This window comes from Platichthys flesus, chromosome 22, assembly GCF_949316205.1.
Source record: "Platichthys flesus chromosome 22, fPlaFle2.1, whole genome shotgun sequence".
Taxonomy (NCBI): Eukaryota; Metazoa; Chordata; class Actinopteri; order Pleuronectiformes; family Pleuronectidae; genus Platichthys; species Platichthys flesus.
The window spans coordinates 580,001-596,910 of record NC_084966.1 but is presented as its reverse complement, the minus strand read 5'-3'; positions in this window follow the sequence as shown (position 1 = coordinate 596,910).

The following is a 16,910-nucleotide window of genomic DNA, read 5'->3' as shown; positions in this document are numbered from 1 at the left end:
GAGGACTCAGGAGGACTCAGGTTGACTCAGGTGGACTCAGGTGGACTCAGGTGGATTCAGGAGGACTCAGGTGGACTCAGGTGGACTCAGGTGGACTCAGGGGGACTCAGGAGGACTCAGGTGGATTCAGGAGGACTCAGGTGGACTCAGGTTGACTCAGGTGGACTCAGGCGGACTGAGGTTGAATCAGGTGGACTCAGGAGGACTCAGGTGGACTGAGGTTGACTCAGGATGACTCAGGTGGACTGAGGTGGACTCAGGTGGACTGAGGTTGAATCAGGTGGACTCAGGAGGACTCAGGTGGACTGAGGTTGACTCAGGATGACTCAGGTGGACTCAGGAGGACTCAGGTGGACTGAGGTTGACTCAGGTGGAGTATGAATAACCGTGTAGATCTAATCAGGAGGATTGAGCTCTTGTGGATTTTGAAGTGAAGTCAGTGTGAAACGTGTGGATCTGTATTTGCAGTGCTGTGTCGTGTGTTGTTTGCTTCAGGAGCTGCAGACGTGTGTGAGGATCTGAAGTGGATCTCAGCTCCAGACCAGGTAGAGCTGGTTCCTCTCAGGGTCTCCTGTCGGCTCCCAGCTGCAGTCCCTACCGACCCTGACTTCATTCAGAGCTTTTCCTCCATTTGCATTTTGGTGCTTGAGCTGATGTTATTACAGCGACCTCTGGTTCCCAGAGCGGCGCAGCAGCAGCGGCTCTGGGTCGCTCTCCCAGCGTCCTGACAATAGATCCGGACCATGATTGATGAAGACTGAACGCGTTCCCAAGCTGGAGGTGCTGGGCTTCATTGGGTCCTTTGTGCAGAGGCCTGTGAGAGAGGAGGGCTGGTTCCTCCTGTGAGTGAAGGAGGCGGTGACGAGTGCTCAGGTCCTCCGACGTGTAGCAGCTTGAATTCAACATACATGACGTCCACCCACTGACCTGGAGCCAGGCTAACACAACCAGGCCCGATCACACGCCAGCAGGAAGCAGCGCTCTGTGTTCATCTGGACATTAACATACCAGATTCTACTTGAGTAGTTTAAACTGTGAGTCCAGGGTCCTAACGAAGAGGGCTGCTCTGTTTCTGATGATGAGAAGCAGGACTTACCTTCTTACCTTCAAAGAATTATGTTAATGTTGGTTTTAATTTCACAATCATCACCACTTCTATGAAATCTCTACATGCATGTGTTGACCAGGACTCACAACGTCCCCTGAACCATGCTGGACCTTCGTAGAGTCCACAGTGTGAGACGTCTCGTTGTTTAAAATCTATGATGAAAGTCAACCACCTCAATGAAAGTATTTGTGTGTGTGTGTGTGTGTGTGTGTGTGTGTGTGTGTGTGTGTGTGTGTGTGTGTGTGTGTGTGTGTGTGTGTGTGTGTGTGTTTATGATTCCACCTCAGCAAAAACTTGGGTGTGAAACAATGTGAGTTACTCGTCTCCAAAAGCTTAATTTTCAGTAATTTAGTTTTTGTTGTTATTTCATTTTGTCCCAAAGTGAAAAGAAAGTGTTGCTTGAGTTGTTTCCTCTGAATCCAAGAAGAAGAAGAAGAAGAAGAGGAGGAGGAGGAGGAGGAGAATGGAGGTCACGCTGTTCCTGGATCCTCAGACTCTTGTTTTCCAGGTTGGCAGCAGGTCGGGTTCACGGGCGTCAGCAGCACAACAGTGGTCGACCACAGGCAGCCAGCGGAGCAGCTCTGGGATCAGTCAGTAACCAGAAGGCCGCAGCGCAGACGAGTGGGTGTTTTTATTTGACAGAGCTCTGACCTGAGAGCAGCTTTGGTTTGACTTTAACAATCACACCACAAAACAAACGCCCACGCTAACAAGACGACTTGAGCTCAATGGAAACACTCGTCAGCCGGGTGGAGACAATCAAATTGTCCCGAACCGCATTTAAACACCAGAGCTGCTTCAACATGTTGTGATGACTCCGTCCTGTACACACAGAACATCTGGAAGCTGCATCTCAGCGTCAGACCAGATCCCTCACTTCTGCAGGTCCAGCTGTGGTTCGAACCCCAGACCTGGAGGAAACCTCAGGGTCCAGAGTGCGAGGCTAAGCCGAGGATTAACCATGTGACTTCCTCGCCGCCCACGCTTCGTTTAGAGAGGCTTTCGTTTCAGGCTTTTGTTTTCTCTGCGCCGTCAGTTAAAGCCGGGAGCCTCCGCCACGCCGAGACCACCGCACCTAACCCCAACAGAGCATTGGTCACGGCGAGTCGCGTTTCACACCAGCGCTCCCACCAGGGTCACGCTACCTGAGGAGAAAACAAGCCTGGCAGAGCAATGTGTTAGAAGTGGAGTTAGAGCCCAGGTGAAGAATGTTGGAGTCTATGTGCAGAAACCCAAACAGGACACGGTGGAACCGTCCTGAGCCGCAGCGTCAACACGTCTGATTCCATCGGTTTATTGTTCCTCACCTTCCTTCACAATCTCATTCTGCTCAAATCCAATCCAGATTGAAGATGTAAAGATCTGATGCTCTTCACGCTCGCCCTGTGAGTTGTTCAGGGAAGTTCAGGTTTGCATTGGGCTCCAAGGTGCTACCCACTGTGCCACCGTGCCGCCCAACACGGCATCAATCAGCACATCTTGCACTTCCTGCTTTTGTTTAAACGCCTGAGTGCGTGTGACGTATAGGTTTCATCATCTGTGCATCAGAGATGATGAGGAGCTCAACTCGTCTGCAGAGTCAACACGACCGAGTGTTCACCCGATACGTGTTTACCTTCAGCGTGTTGTCTTTCCTCAGAGTCTCTCAACAAAGAGCGACCACAGTTTCCATCAGACCCAGTCCCACCCTGACCACAGCCCTGTGGCTTCAGGGTGGAGACCGGAGCCACTGGGCTGAAGGTCACGATCTGGATCTTCTCCTCCAGATGTGGAGCTGCACAGAATCCTCCTGGAAGATCCAATGGAAACTTTCAGGCGCTTTCAAAATAAGATGAAAACCAAAGAGAGGGCCAAGTGTAAATAGTTGGCAGGTGATTAAATGAGGCGTCCATCAGCGTCTGTCACGGCCCGGAGAAGAGAAGAGAGGAACCTTGTTTGATCTGAACCACGTCGTGGACCTGACGCTGCAGGAGCTTCTCTAGGAGCTGCCACGGTTGATGAGCAACTGCTGATCATTGCACCTGCAGCTGCCAGAAGTCCCGCTCCTCGCCAGGCTCTGATTGGTCCAAACCTCTGTGCACAGGACAACAGTTCACAGCTGCTTCACCAGCTTGATGTGATCACAACCATCTGTTCCCTGGAGAACTGGTCTGTGTCCTGATGATGGACACGTCATGGAAACAGTCAACAAGCAGCAGCTTCTCTCACGTGGACTTCAGCATCTGATGGACTCACAGGAGATGAGACGAGGTTTGGTTCCTCTCCCTTCTTAGGTCCATTAATCCTGAGAAGCTTCGGGAACAAGGAGAATCTGGGTCACGGGTTAGAAAAGTCTGAATGATCTTGTTTGTACTTTAACAAAGTGGATGTTACAGGAGAATGTGTTTTGTCGTCATAGCCTTAATGAAATCGATTCTTATCTTCTGACCCAAGTGGTTGTTCTTCTTCCTCCTCTCACCTGTCAGTCAACATCTCAGCAGCTTGTCCAGCTCTGAACAGAGAAACAGCCTCGTGAACCCCATGGTCCTGTTTACAGCTGTCAACACCTCAGGGCTTACAAATGGGAACTGGACCAGAAGGGGGGGGGGGGGGGGGGCTACCACCCAGGAATCACGCAGGGGTTGAAAACAGGACTGTTCCAAATGCGTCTCGGTGGGGAGCGCTCACATTTGACAGTTGGATGATACCAAGAGGAGAGTTCTCCACCTCCAGCAGGGCCGGTGTGAGGAGCTGGAGAAACGAGTCCTGGCACGACACCGACGCTCGTCAAACCCTCGGCAGCTTCAGCTCCAGGGCCACGGGTCGGGGCCCCAGGTCGGGCCCCAGGTCGGGCTCCAGGTTGGGCCCCAGGTCGGGCTCCAGGTTGGGCCCCAGGTCGGGCTCCAGGTCGGGCTCCAGGTTGGGCCCCAGGTCGGGCTCCAGGTTGGGCCCCAGGTCAGGCTCCAGGTCGGGCTCCAGGTCGGGCCCCAGGTCGGGCTCCAGGTTGGGCCCCGGAGGGAACTGGGCATATAACTCCTTCACATCCAGAGACACTGGGAACCAAACTACACAGACATTTCTTTTCAAACTGTCAACAAAGAAAAGCCTCACAGCTCCTGATGTTGATTTACACTCAGCTCATTCTCCTGATCAGCTGGGATCACGTGACGGATCAATTCATCACAAGTTCAGAGACGAGATTCATTCTTCACCAACATGAACAAGGATCCAGCTCAGGACTCGTGAGTTAAATAAACAACCACATGAAGGAACCAGGAGTTCAAAGAGCTGCTTGATTTATTCATCCAGTTATTAGAAACACATTTCAGCAGATTTCAAAACTTTACACCACGAATCTGAATCATGAAGAAAAACCAAAGAATCAGAGCAGTTTAGTTCCTGGACTTTTACAAGTTGAGTCATAGATTTTATTGAACATTTCTCCCACGTGGTTGATGTCTGATTGCACCTGAAGGCCTCAGTCCATCCTCTGTCCATCCTCCGTCCATCCTCCGTTCATCCTCTGTCCAGCTCCATCAGCTTTGTCCATCCTCCTCCACCCTGACTCTGTCCAGTGTGTCGCCCCCCCCCGATGTCTGATGCAGACTGACTGGACGCAGCCTGTGGCGACCTCCACCAGCCTCCAGCCCCCGGGTCGCTCTCTCAATCAGGGAACAGAGCGGGGGACACGCACCATGCTGAGGCGTGGAGAAAGATCCCCGAGGGCGCTGTCACCCCCCCTGTAATCCTCCCTCCTCCAGCCCCCCCCAGCATCCTGCAGGAGGAGGCTTTGGGGACATTATCCTCCACTCACAGAGAACTCAGCATCTATTTATCCATAATTTATGAAAAGCTCTTTTATTGAACAAGTAATTTCACACATGCAGGACATTCAACCCGCTGTGTGGTGCATGGAGGTCACGTCACGGCATCGAACCACCGGGTTGGGACTGTTCTCATTCCTCCTGATTCAGCCCTGAAGTTCAGAATCCCTGATTTAGAGACCTGATCGTTTCCCTTCTTCCTTCTCCTTCTCCACAGCCGCTCTGGTCTTCCTCTCAGTGATCAACAGAATGAAATCACAGTTTGTCTCTGAGAGGCTTCGTCTCAGGGACAGAGTGTCTCTCTGGGCCTCGTCCTGACGTCCTCAGCCTTCAGAGCTGAATTGACTCATTACATGTGAGATGAGGCCCTGGGTGGAGAAGACGGGATCAGCCGGGACGGGGGGGTGGGGGTGGGCGGAGCTCGCTGTTAGTGGCACTTCATTCATCTGGCTTGAGGCCCGCCTTTGTCTCCATGGCAGGTGCTTCTAATCCTGCTGTCAGAATAAGGCTGGACAAGATGTTTGGACAAGCCCGTGCTTAGAAGCCCCTGTTCACATACAACACACACACACACACACACACACACACAACACCCCCGCTCCCACACATGTGATATGATCCATACTGCACGCTGCATTCATGCCTGATTATCCTGTGAATGAATCTACGCCACGTCAGTCATCGCTCCACGGCCGTCATTCACATCCAATGAATCTTTCAAACATGCAGGAGAACCAGGGAGAACCCCCCCCCCCCCCCCCCCCCCCTCCAAACCAAAACAAGGAGAATTCAAACTTGTTTTGTTCTTGAGCTTTTTGAAGCTGCTGTGATGGAACATTTTAGTTTTAATTATCACAATGTTTATTCCATTCTAAGACTTGTCCTCTTCTAAAGATCTTTAATGTCCTTTGAGATGAATCCAGGTCCATTTCCTTGTTTCTTGAACTCAGAAAATGTCCAGACTCTATTTTCTGTCTGAACACCGGTCCTCTCACAGTGAGCCCGGAAGTTTCTGGATGGATTAATGAAACCTCAGAGATCTTGATGAACCTGAAGCTGTGTTCATCAAGTTCTTTGAGTGAAGCTCAGAGACAAACGGCTTCTTTCCTCTTCAGCATCCCAGCGACTCTTTTCCATCAAGACCCTGAAGAACAAATGATGTCAGATATCAGCCAGTTCTGGTCCAATAGGTTTTTCTGTCGCTGGTTTTGAATGAATCCGAACAATCGTGTCTGTTTCTCCTTTCAGTCCATCTTCCCTCCGGCCTGGCCCCCCCGAGGAGCCGCTCCTCGTCCAATCAGGAGCTCGGACTCTTCTTTATCGACTCACCATCGAGCACTTTAACCTCCCACCCTCCGCTGATTGATTGTCATCTTCTTGTTCCTCCTGATAATGACGCCATTGATTTTGCCCTCAGGGGTCAAGCAATGACCTCTAAAGCCCCCCCCCCCCCCCCTTTTGTTCCCTCCTCAAGGTTGAAAATCCCTTTCCGAGCTCAGGCCTGAATCCGACTGAGGAGACGTGGAGGAGACACTTCATCCTTGGGAAGTTTCTTCCTCGGTGCTAACCTGGTTTCTGGTGGTGGTCTATTTTTGGGGGGGAAGAGGGGGCCGCTGCTTTATTTTGGATTCCTGGTGGCCCGGCTGCTCAGCCCCAGGTCTCCGATAACCCAATTTGAGTTGACTTTGCCCGTTCAGGGAGAGCCGCGGCCCGGGGCTACGCACTGTTATAATTCAAGTAACACAATGAAGTAGAACCCTGTGCACCCACACACACACACACACACACACTCTGCTAATTCAGTTCACTTCTAAAAGGATCTGTTAAGAGCTTCAGGATCGATAGGAAACATCGACTCCATTTATTCTTTTCTATGAAGTATGAAAAGAAGGAGACGCCTCTATGAACACGTGAAGAGAGACATGATGGTTTCCTTCTTTTATCATAATTCAAAAGTTGACACTTTTTATCTAAATGCTTTTTACAAAGGAGAGAATATTTATCATTTCAATGGAGGATTGTTCCTTGTTATATATTTATATGTATAAATCTTACACGACTTCTGCTCCTCTCACGTTTCCAGATGTGAAATAAGATTTCAGAGACTTTAACGTTTTCAAATCTGCATTTTCTGACATGAGCATTGATCCTCACTCATGGTTCAGAGGTTTTGGACGTGATTGTTCACTAACCCAGTGAACATTAACCACAGTGCTTGTTATTATCTAGTCATTAGAGTATTGTAATAATCAGCATAGTGAGGCTCTGACTCAGGCTCTGACTGAGGGTTTCACAGCCTGTGTCCTGAAACAAAGAAAAGCAGAATGCAGACACAACGTCCCGGTTGAGTCGGCTGTGTAAACAGAGCAGAAAGAAAAGAAAAGCTCTGGAGCAGTCAGTAATTATATTATTGTGAAACATCAACTGTTTGTAGAGTCTGACCCTGATTGTTCAGAAGCAGCCTGACCTACATGTGAGCAGTGTGAGTCTGAACCAGAGAAGCCACACGATGGACTGATTGTGTGTTTGTGTTCCTGTCGGTCGGTTAGAGGACGTCGCACTAAAACAAGCATCAGACCGTTAAACTAAATATTAACGTGATTCTGAATTGCACCAAACACACGGAGCTCAGTGTGTTGACTCGCTGCAGCAGACATAACAAAGTTCCTCTCTGACTGTGACAGCTCGTTCTGAGGGTGAAGAGGAGGAGACGCTGGATCTGTGAGGAGCGTGATGAAGAAACCTGTGGCTCCTCCCCTCCGCTGTGGCTCATGGTCTTCCTCAGCAGATGGAGCAAACGTTTCCTCATCACGTTACGTTCTCTGGGATCTGATCCTGTCTCCATCAGGGTTAACTCAAAGTCAGAAGGTTTAAAGTTTGTTTCTTCAGTCCTGGTGAAGTTCAGTGGATCAAATCCCCGTCAGGACCTGGAGATGTTCCAGGTCTTCAAGGCCTCGACCTTCCACATGTGATTCATTCCATGGCTCTCAGACCTGTGACACGTTCATCGTCTGTGTGTGTGTTGCATGTGTCTGTGTCCTGTGTCTGTGTGTGTGTGTGTGTTGCATGTGTCTCTGTGTCTGTCTGTGTGTGTGTGTGTGTGTTGCATGTGTCTGTGTCCTGTGTCTGTGTCTGTGTGTGTGTGTGTTGCATGTGGCCGAGCGGCTCGGGGGTTGCAGCGGTGGTGTGCTGGGAACTTGATGCTCACTGAAGGGCTGAGATGTGCTTGCTCAGAGCAATAAGCCATTGTTGGACTTGGCACTGCGCGGGGCACCCCGGGGTCTGGGCCATGAAAGGCTTTCTGTTAGATGCCCGAGTGCTTATTGTTGGAAAAATTGTCCCTCAAAAAATTAGCATAGAAGAATCCAAAATGCATAATGTTCTGCAAATGACAGCTGCTTAGCTGAAACAAAGGAAGCAAAATGGCTTTTGGTAGCGCTGCACTTGTTATGGTAATGACCCCCCCCCGCCTGCCTCCACGGGCGGCACCATACAAATCAGGGATTCTTTTTTTAGTTTGTATTGTTGTCCTGCACGTTCCCAAAGTTGGTGAAATTCATCTTTTCTCGTAGAAAACTCTTTAGAGGTTTGTGGCCTTCAACGTTTCAGGAGACTGATACGATGAAGTTTGATATTGAAAAGATCTGAATCAAGGTTTAGGAACCAGAATCTGTGAAAGTGAGTTGAGCACAAATCCTGTGAGAACCTGAGCGTCTCTGTCAATAGAAGCTTCCCCTGTGGAAGGTTGTGGTTCTGAGTGACTCACATGTAAACTTGACTTCCTGAGAGAGCAGCTCTGAGAACAGCTCCCAGCTCGTCTCTCACCGCGCCGCTCGCCCGCTGCTGTTTAGTATGCTAATGTATTCGCTCGGCTAATTCACTGCCGGCCCTGAGAAACAACAACAACAAAAAAAGTGAGCAGTGAAAGGATCGGGTTTCAGCGGATTAATCATGGCCACGTGGAGCGGGGCTCGAACATGTTGCAGAGCGAGACGTTCGGCCTGTAGGTGGAGGAGTGCACCAGGTTCACATGGAACACGGACCTGGATCCACAAGCTGAGCATCACAGTGGAAACATGAGCTGCATGCTCCTCTGATGATCTGGAGGGAAAACACACACGTCTGAGAGAGAGTTCAGCAGGAACAGGTCCAGAGAGATTCACAGTGAGTTTCAGGCTTGTTCACGAGTTCTGACAGAAACAACCAGGTCACCAAAGTTCTCTGATGAGTTTCAGTGGCTCCGATCGAGGGTCAGAGGGAGGAGGCATCCGGAGGAGGCTCGGTGCAGAGCAGCTGCTCCTGGGCACCGTCTGTTGGAGGTTAACTGGACCGGCCCACCAGGAGGAGACCAGGGTGGATCCAGAACTTCCCATCAGGCCTCAGGATCAACCAGGATAACGTCTGGGACACGTACAACTCGGATAAGAAGGGAATGTTAATCAAATTGATTTACTTCCGTTCAGTTCACACAGCGTCAGGGACGAGAGCTACTCAGATTGTTATCGTCACAATCTCTTAAAGGTTCTTAGATCAAGTCTCCTCCTGCAGTGAGGAGCAGACTCCTCCAGAGGTCGTTTCCCTGATCTGATGAGAAGCTCTTTAAACTTTTGATAGGACAGGAACACACCAGTTGCTCAGGGTTGAGAAGTTAAAACGTCAAGAAGCTGAATTAGAAAAAATCCCAACAAGCGAAGACAAAGTCCAGACTGTGCTGTGGAAGCCATCAGGGGACGATGTGGATGTGAAACCCGGAGCAGCAGGTGACGGGCTGGTCCCAGGATGAAGTGGAGCTGCAGGTCAGATCCATCACTGCCATCGCTGGAGCTCCCCTCATCACGCACAGCGGAAACATCTCCATGGAACCAAGTCGTTTCCGCTCGTTAATGAGTCACACATCCTGCATCTCCTCTGGAGGCTGCGCTCACGCTCTGCAGCTGTGGAGCATCTGACACCTGAGGAACCTGAGGAACCTGAAGAACCTGAGGAACCTGAGGAACCTGAGGGAACCTGACGGCTCACAGATCTGAGGTCTGAGCATCAGCTGGACTTTAGATGATCAATTGGGAAAGTTCCAGTGAAGCTCAGCGTCCTGGAGATGAACTAACGACTGTTCCAGGAACAGAATGAACCAGAGCTGCCTCCTCAACATACATGTCACATGTTCAGCTTCACACTTAAAGTTCGTACATAGAGAATAAGAAGGATTAGCATCGCAGAGTTTAGATGAAATATGAGACTGACCCCTAGTGGTCGTAGTAGTTATGACATTAGCATAGGAGGGTCCCTGTGAATATTAAAATGATATTCTGTGCTTTACATGTTAATTTATTAGTATATATAGTATAAGAGGAAGTGAGGAGGAGCTTTGATTGGAGCGACACTGGGATCTCCACTGTTTGAAGAGATCAACCTTGATGGACATGTGGAGCATCAGCTGAGGATGAGTGTGATGGTTTCAGCCTGTTCCCAGTCTCTGCAGCAGGTCCCAGTCTCACCCAGTCTCAGTGGATAGAGTGGAGCTCTGCAGCAGATTCCTGTGGACCCCGGCGGCTCCGTCTCCTCCACGTTCACAATGTGTCTTTATGTCGTTTAGTTCTGTTGCTCGGCGCTGAATGAACTGGGCAGCGCTCGCCTCTGGCTCTTTGAACGTTAAGCTGCCGTAGCACACCCATCAGCCCATTGTCCGCCGGGCGGGGAGCCGGCCGCTTGGTATTCCCGGCACAGAGTGGCTCTAAACTTTGGCCTTCGCTGTGTGCATTAGGAACCCGGCCCACTGCCATTCCAATTCTCTCCCTCGCCTTTCCAACTCAATCTGCCCCGTGCCCTCGCCGCTCGCCCCCCCCCCCCCCCCCCTGCAGGAAAACCATTTGCCTTTTTGCTGGCGATGGCCCCAGAGGACATCTTGTTCCAGTTATGCTGAGATATGGGAACGTTCCAGCGTCCTGACACGTCTCAACTACTGTACATGTGACCCGAGCCACATGGAGCCGTCCTGCTGCATCCAGGAGGACGCAGCAGAGCGCTGGTGTTTGTCTGATGTCCGTCTCAATCATCAGAGACGAGGAGAAGCGTCTCACCTGTGTTCTCATGAAACCTCCCTCTCATATCAGCAGCTGGTTTCTGTGCCGCTCTCAGGCCTGATTAGAAGGCTGCACTGATCATAATGTTAAATATAGTTTTATTTTTTCAAATTGACAAGCTGAGCCGTGATTGGCTCCACACACGTTCTGACTCTTTAGTTGCAAACTGCAGCTTCACCTCCAGGAACATGTGTTCTCCTCTGCTCCTCCTTCAGGAACATGTGGTCTCCTCTGCTCCTCCTTCAGGAGCATGTGGTCTCCTCTGCTCCTCACAGCTCCAGGGAGGTGCAGGACACCATAACAAGCGGCAGTGATTGATAGCTGCTCAGCTGCTGGAATAACAGCGTGCACGTTACAGAGAGGCTGCTGTTCAGGTGTTGTGTTTCCACCGAGCAGATGAGGACATTCATGAAGACGCCCGGACTTGACAAGGCTCCTCTGTGTCATGAAGCCTTCAGTCATATGTCGGCTGCAGCTGATGGATGCAGGTCCGTGCACGAGGAGGAAAAACAGAGAACTAATCCAGATTCACTCAGAAACTGGAGGAAGAAGATGAAGAGTCCTGATGTCTGCTGCTGCATGTGTCACATGACTTCAACCTTTTCCACCAGAAGGTTCCCAGTGAAGAATCAAACCTTCACCAGAGAGATGAGAGGACATCACTGCTTGTGTCACAAAATGCTTCCTGACTGGACGGGAACTTAATATTACAGTGAATATGATTTAGTTAAAGATCTAGTTCAAGTGAGTTTTCTACCAAGGTCAAATTGCAGTGATATGATTATTCATCATGAGGCTCGGAGCTCCTCAAGCTTCTGATACCTGAACCTGACTCCTTCTGAAACCTGGAGCTGCAGGAGGAGCAGAGAAGTTCTCCTCCTGCAGCTCCAGGTTCCAGAAAGGGGAGCAGAGAAGTTCTCCTCCTGCAGCTCCAGGTTCCAGAAAGGGGAGCAGAGAAGTTCTCCTCCTGCAGCTCCAGGTTCCAGAAAGGGGAGCAGAGAAGTTCTCCTCCGTCACTGAGCGGCAGAGAGAAGCTGCTGAGTCATGTTCAGGCTCCGGACTCTAACTCACGCACCCGGGGGACGGCAGCTCTGACGGACAGCCTGTGAGTGATGGACAGAGCCGGAGGCGGAGACACTGCCTCAGTGTGTTGAGACCACAGCAGCTCTGTTCAGGCCCCACGGGGGGCCATGGGGGGCCACTGGGGCCCCAGAGCCCCCGCAACAAATCTCCCAATTGTATTCCCCAGCGCTCGGCACAGAACACGCCACATGATCCTTATCAGGCCTTTAAAGTAAATATACACCGACATATATTTACATAAATTACCTCAGCGTATTAGACCATGATGGTGATTGCAGCTAAACGCTTTATCCATCACCATGCCCAGTGTGTGTGTGTGTGTGCGTGTGTGTGTGTGTCCGTGTCCGTGTGTGTGTGTGTGTGTGTCCGTGTGTGTGTGTAAAGAGGAACATTCATGCCCCTCGTGGTCGTTGCCAATGTTTGTTCAAGTCCCCTGGAATGAGATGTGGGCTCCGGCCTGAGGTTTGAATGAGCTGAGGATGATGTCACTCATTGAGCAGCGACTCACATTCACCACGGAGTGAAACAGAAGGAGTAAGCTGCTTTAATAGCTGCCTTGTTGAATCGCTGCCATCTCTCCTGGAGAATACTGCGTGTGTGTGTGTGTCTGTGTGTGTGTGTGTTACACATGTTAGCACGTGCTCGAACCAGGTCCGTCAGAAACAAGCGAGGTTAAATGAGTTCACTGGATCTTGGCTCCGACGCCTCCTGGCGATGATTCGTTATGCAAATCCATCGATGCTTTTCTTTGTGAGTGTGTGGGAGAACCACAGAGTTCAATATGCACATGAAGCCGCTCATGATCTGCTGCTGTTCATTCACAAGACTGTCATGTCTTCATCCAGGCCACTTCCAGCTGAAGCATCTTCATGATTCATCTGATCCACCAAACATGAGATGAATGAAAAGCGTCTCCTGGTTCTCCATGTTTGATTGGTTCCACCTGAGTCCTGAGGAACCTGTGAGAGAACCTGTGGGTCTCAGTGGACCTCACCTGACTCTTGGTTCGAGCCTCTGACTCGTCCCTTGTGATCGATCCAGGGAGAGAACGAGCCTGTTGAACTCTGCCTCTGTTTATTTCCACCACTAAACTCAGAAACCTGGATTGAGCTCTGACAACTTCCACTTCTCCTCAGGACATTTTATATCTTCCCAGTTTGATTTACGCCGTTACACTCGACCGGGGGCGGAGCCGGCCCGGTGCCAGCCGGCCTCATGTCTCCTGAACATCATGACTCCCGTGATTCCTGGAAAAGAACCACTGCGCTCGTTAATCTTCCAGCTCCTGTTCTGACGTCCAGCCGCCGCTCAGCCAATAATCTGCTAAGTGTGTGGTTATACTGAAAAATAATTCAACACCAAATCCACGTTAAGACCATAATGGAGTTTTGTTCTCCCGGCAGATTCGTGTAAGCCTCTTAATTATATGAGTTGTTCAGTGTTTTGGCGAGTGGCTTCTTAGCCGATGAAGTCACTCATACCAGGAGATTAACTGGGAGGCACTGACCTCAGGAGCAGTGGGACTGACCCTCCCAGTGAGGCGACTGAGGTGAGACCCAGTCCCTGTGTTGTTGTCCATCGCAGAAACAACAACACAGTCTGTCCAGTGTGTGTGGGGGGGGGGGGGGATCTATCACGCTGAGAGCTGATGACCATTAAAAAGTAAAAAGTACACAGTGTGCATGAAACAGGAGAGGAGAGTTTTCCCAGTCTGACAGTTTGACGTGAGGAGGACTGAGGAGAAGCAAGCAGCAGTGGGTGGGCCAGAGGATTCACCTTGAACTGGGAGATCTCACTGGGTCAACACGTTCTGCTAGAAGCATCAGGACTGAACCTCAGGATCCAGAGCCCCCCCCCCCCTCTCACCGCTGTCAGGTGATCTGACCCGTCGGGGGCTGGAGCCAGATTCCATCAGTCCTGCAGCTCGGAGGCCGGGAGCCCAGAACCTCAGGGCGACAACAACAGCTCAGTGTGCTCCGACCCCCCCACCCCCCCCCCCACCCCCCCTTCCTGCTCCACCAATTCATCAGGCCGGGCATGACACAAGAATTGCAGCCCCCCGAATGTCAAGGCAATCAGAGACTCAATCAGAGCTGCAGAGCACAGTGGGAACCACACTCCCAACACATGTGCACAGGAGTACCCCGAGGGCCCCAAATCTGCAGAACTAATGAGAGAGAATATATGTGCCCCACAAGGACGTGCCCCAGAGAGCCGGCAGCTCAGGGACCCAGCACCCTGAGAGGGGAGGAGGAGGAGGCGGAGGAGGAGGAGGAGGAGGAGTGAATCAGCCTGAACGCTGCTCCGGTAACCAGGCTTAACCCTTCCTTCACAGAGCGGAGCCCTGACACACGAGCAGCCGATAGAGGAGGACGAACCAGATCCGCCAGTGGCCCGGAGCTGCCCCTCTTAAATAACACTGACGTGAGCCGGGGGACACACGGGGCCTGATCCAGATAATGGATGGGACTTGTTTTGTGTCCTTTAAATTACTGTTAATTACTCCAAACAAACATTTAAGTGAGAACACAAAGCCTAATTGGGAGATACTGATAAAAGCAAGTGTCCCCATTGAGCCCTGTGCAACTGGCTTTGTCCCACTTTCCTCACGGCGCTGCAACAATAGAAACGTCCAGAAGAAGAGACGGAGGAGGACACGTTAAAGACACAGGTATGAAGCCATCTGTCAGCAGGAGGCGGGAGCCGGTGGTCACACCGCGGCTCGGCGTGCTCCGTGTTGTCCTCTCCATGTCCTCGGCCCCTTCTGGATGCTCTAATGCTTTTGGTATGTCTCCCTGACCTAGAAACGGGGATAAGCATCAGGCTTAATCAGGCAACCAAAATGGCAGCTTGCCACAGTACACTTATGAATGAGCCTCTCATTATCGGAGGTGCTGCCGGTCGCGGGGCTCCGTCTTCTCCATTCGATTAGAGGCAGCTCGTGAATATTCATGAGGCCGGCACGTCACTCTCATGAAGCCTCTGTGGTATGAATATTCTAATGAGGCCGGCAGCCTCTTCTCCTGCTCATGAATAATCAGGGCGGCAGGACGCTCGCCGCCGCGCGGGTCAGTTGGACGCAGTGATCCAGCAGCAGCCCGGCTTAGCCAACCATCTGGAGCGTTTAGGGGACACAATGTGCCACACCCCCCCGTCAGCGCCCCAAGATAAAGTACAAGATGAATTACATCACTGCCGACCAGCGTCTTTAACCTCCTGATAAGAGATCAGAGCGCCGCCTCCTGTGGTTCACCCCCGGTGTCTTACACTGTGGTGCGGGGCCCTGAATCGGGGCCCCTGCTTGGTCCCCCACCTCTATCGGTTCTTTGAGACAGAAGTTTGATTTAGTTTCCGTCTCATCAGACGAAAGAAAACTCCTGAATGCAGAGGACAATCTGATCAAGAGCAAAAGAGAATAAGAATAAAACACTAAGCTCTTAACACTCAGGTTCAGAACGTGGTTGTGTTGCGCTGAGCAGCTTGGAGAGTTTCTTCACGTCACTTGTTGTGTGGTCACGTGTGTGAGTCCCACCTGCAGCGCTGAGGATCCGACTTGTTGTCCTGCAGCCACAGCTTCTTGTGATATTTTCAGATCTTGAGACTATGACTCATATCTCGCTCTGATATCTGGAAGTGTTTTGGGGCGAGACACCAGTGAGCCCTGGTGTCCTGAAGACCAGAGACAGCCGGCAAATAACTGATGTGTGAGTCAGGAGGCATCTGAACAACAAGACGAGGAGGAGGAGGAGGAGGAGGAGGAGGAGCAGGAGGAACCTCTGATCCAGCCGCCGCCTGTGGAACAAGGCACGAGAGAGAATCAACACCTGAGCTGCTAAAAGACTGAAACTGTCCAGAGATGGAAATCAGCCGAGCACCGAACAGATAAAATCTGCTTTCCCATGGTTTTTATTCTATTACAACGCTTTGTTTTTGTTTCCATACAAATATTTTAGCTCCAAAGTTCTTAAAAATTATTATAATTATAATTATTAATATCCAAATATTATATTTTATTGTCCTTTGGAATGATATGTGCTGAAAACAAAGTCTAGCTCAGTAAGTTTATATGGAGAAAAACCAGAGATCAATGTAATAATGAATTTCAAGGATTAAAAACTCACTATGTTAAAATTATCGTTTATCTCAATTCTAAAATATTTAGTTTAGATTATGAAACCCTAAATTACAAACTTCAAATCAAAAACATTAAACAGAAAGTTGACATTATAAAATATGAAGATAATAAGTTGAACATATAAGATTTAATGTCAACATCATTTATGAATATAAATATATATTATATATGAAAATATGAAATAAATAAATTATCAAAATGGTAGAGACTAAATCTAAACTCAAAAGTATTTCCTAGTTTTGATCTGTGAAGTGTAAACAACCTCATCAAGAAGTCAGAAGAAGTCTCAGAAGTTGTGGTGTGCCGTCGTGGTGCGTTCACTGACACGAGCAGATTCAGTGAAACTACCTTTTCATTCCATTAAAGAACAAAGAGACCTCTGTGCTTTAACTGCAGCTAATTCATGACAGAGCTGAAGCTGCTATCTGGAAACACTCAGCGCACATGTGTGAGCAACAAACACACAATGCTCCGACACACAGGAACACGCTAAACACGTGGAGCCGCCACAGGAACCAGACGAGTGGAATCCCCACGACAAAGAGACACCGCTGCATCGTCTGCAAAGAAACGTGATCCATACAGATTCAGAACATCTCCTGAAAACCCTTCACTCTGCTGAGCCAGGTTCAAACTGTTACTGTCCATCATTCTGAGTTTGAGCTGTCAATCACCTCCTCAGACACTAATCCCCCCCCCCG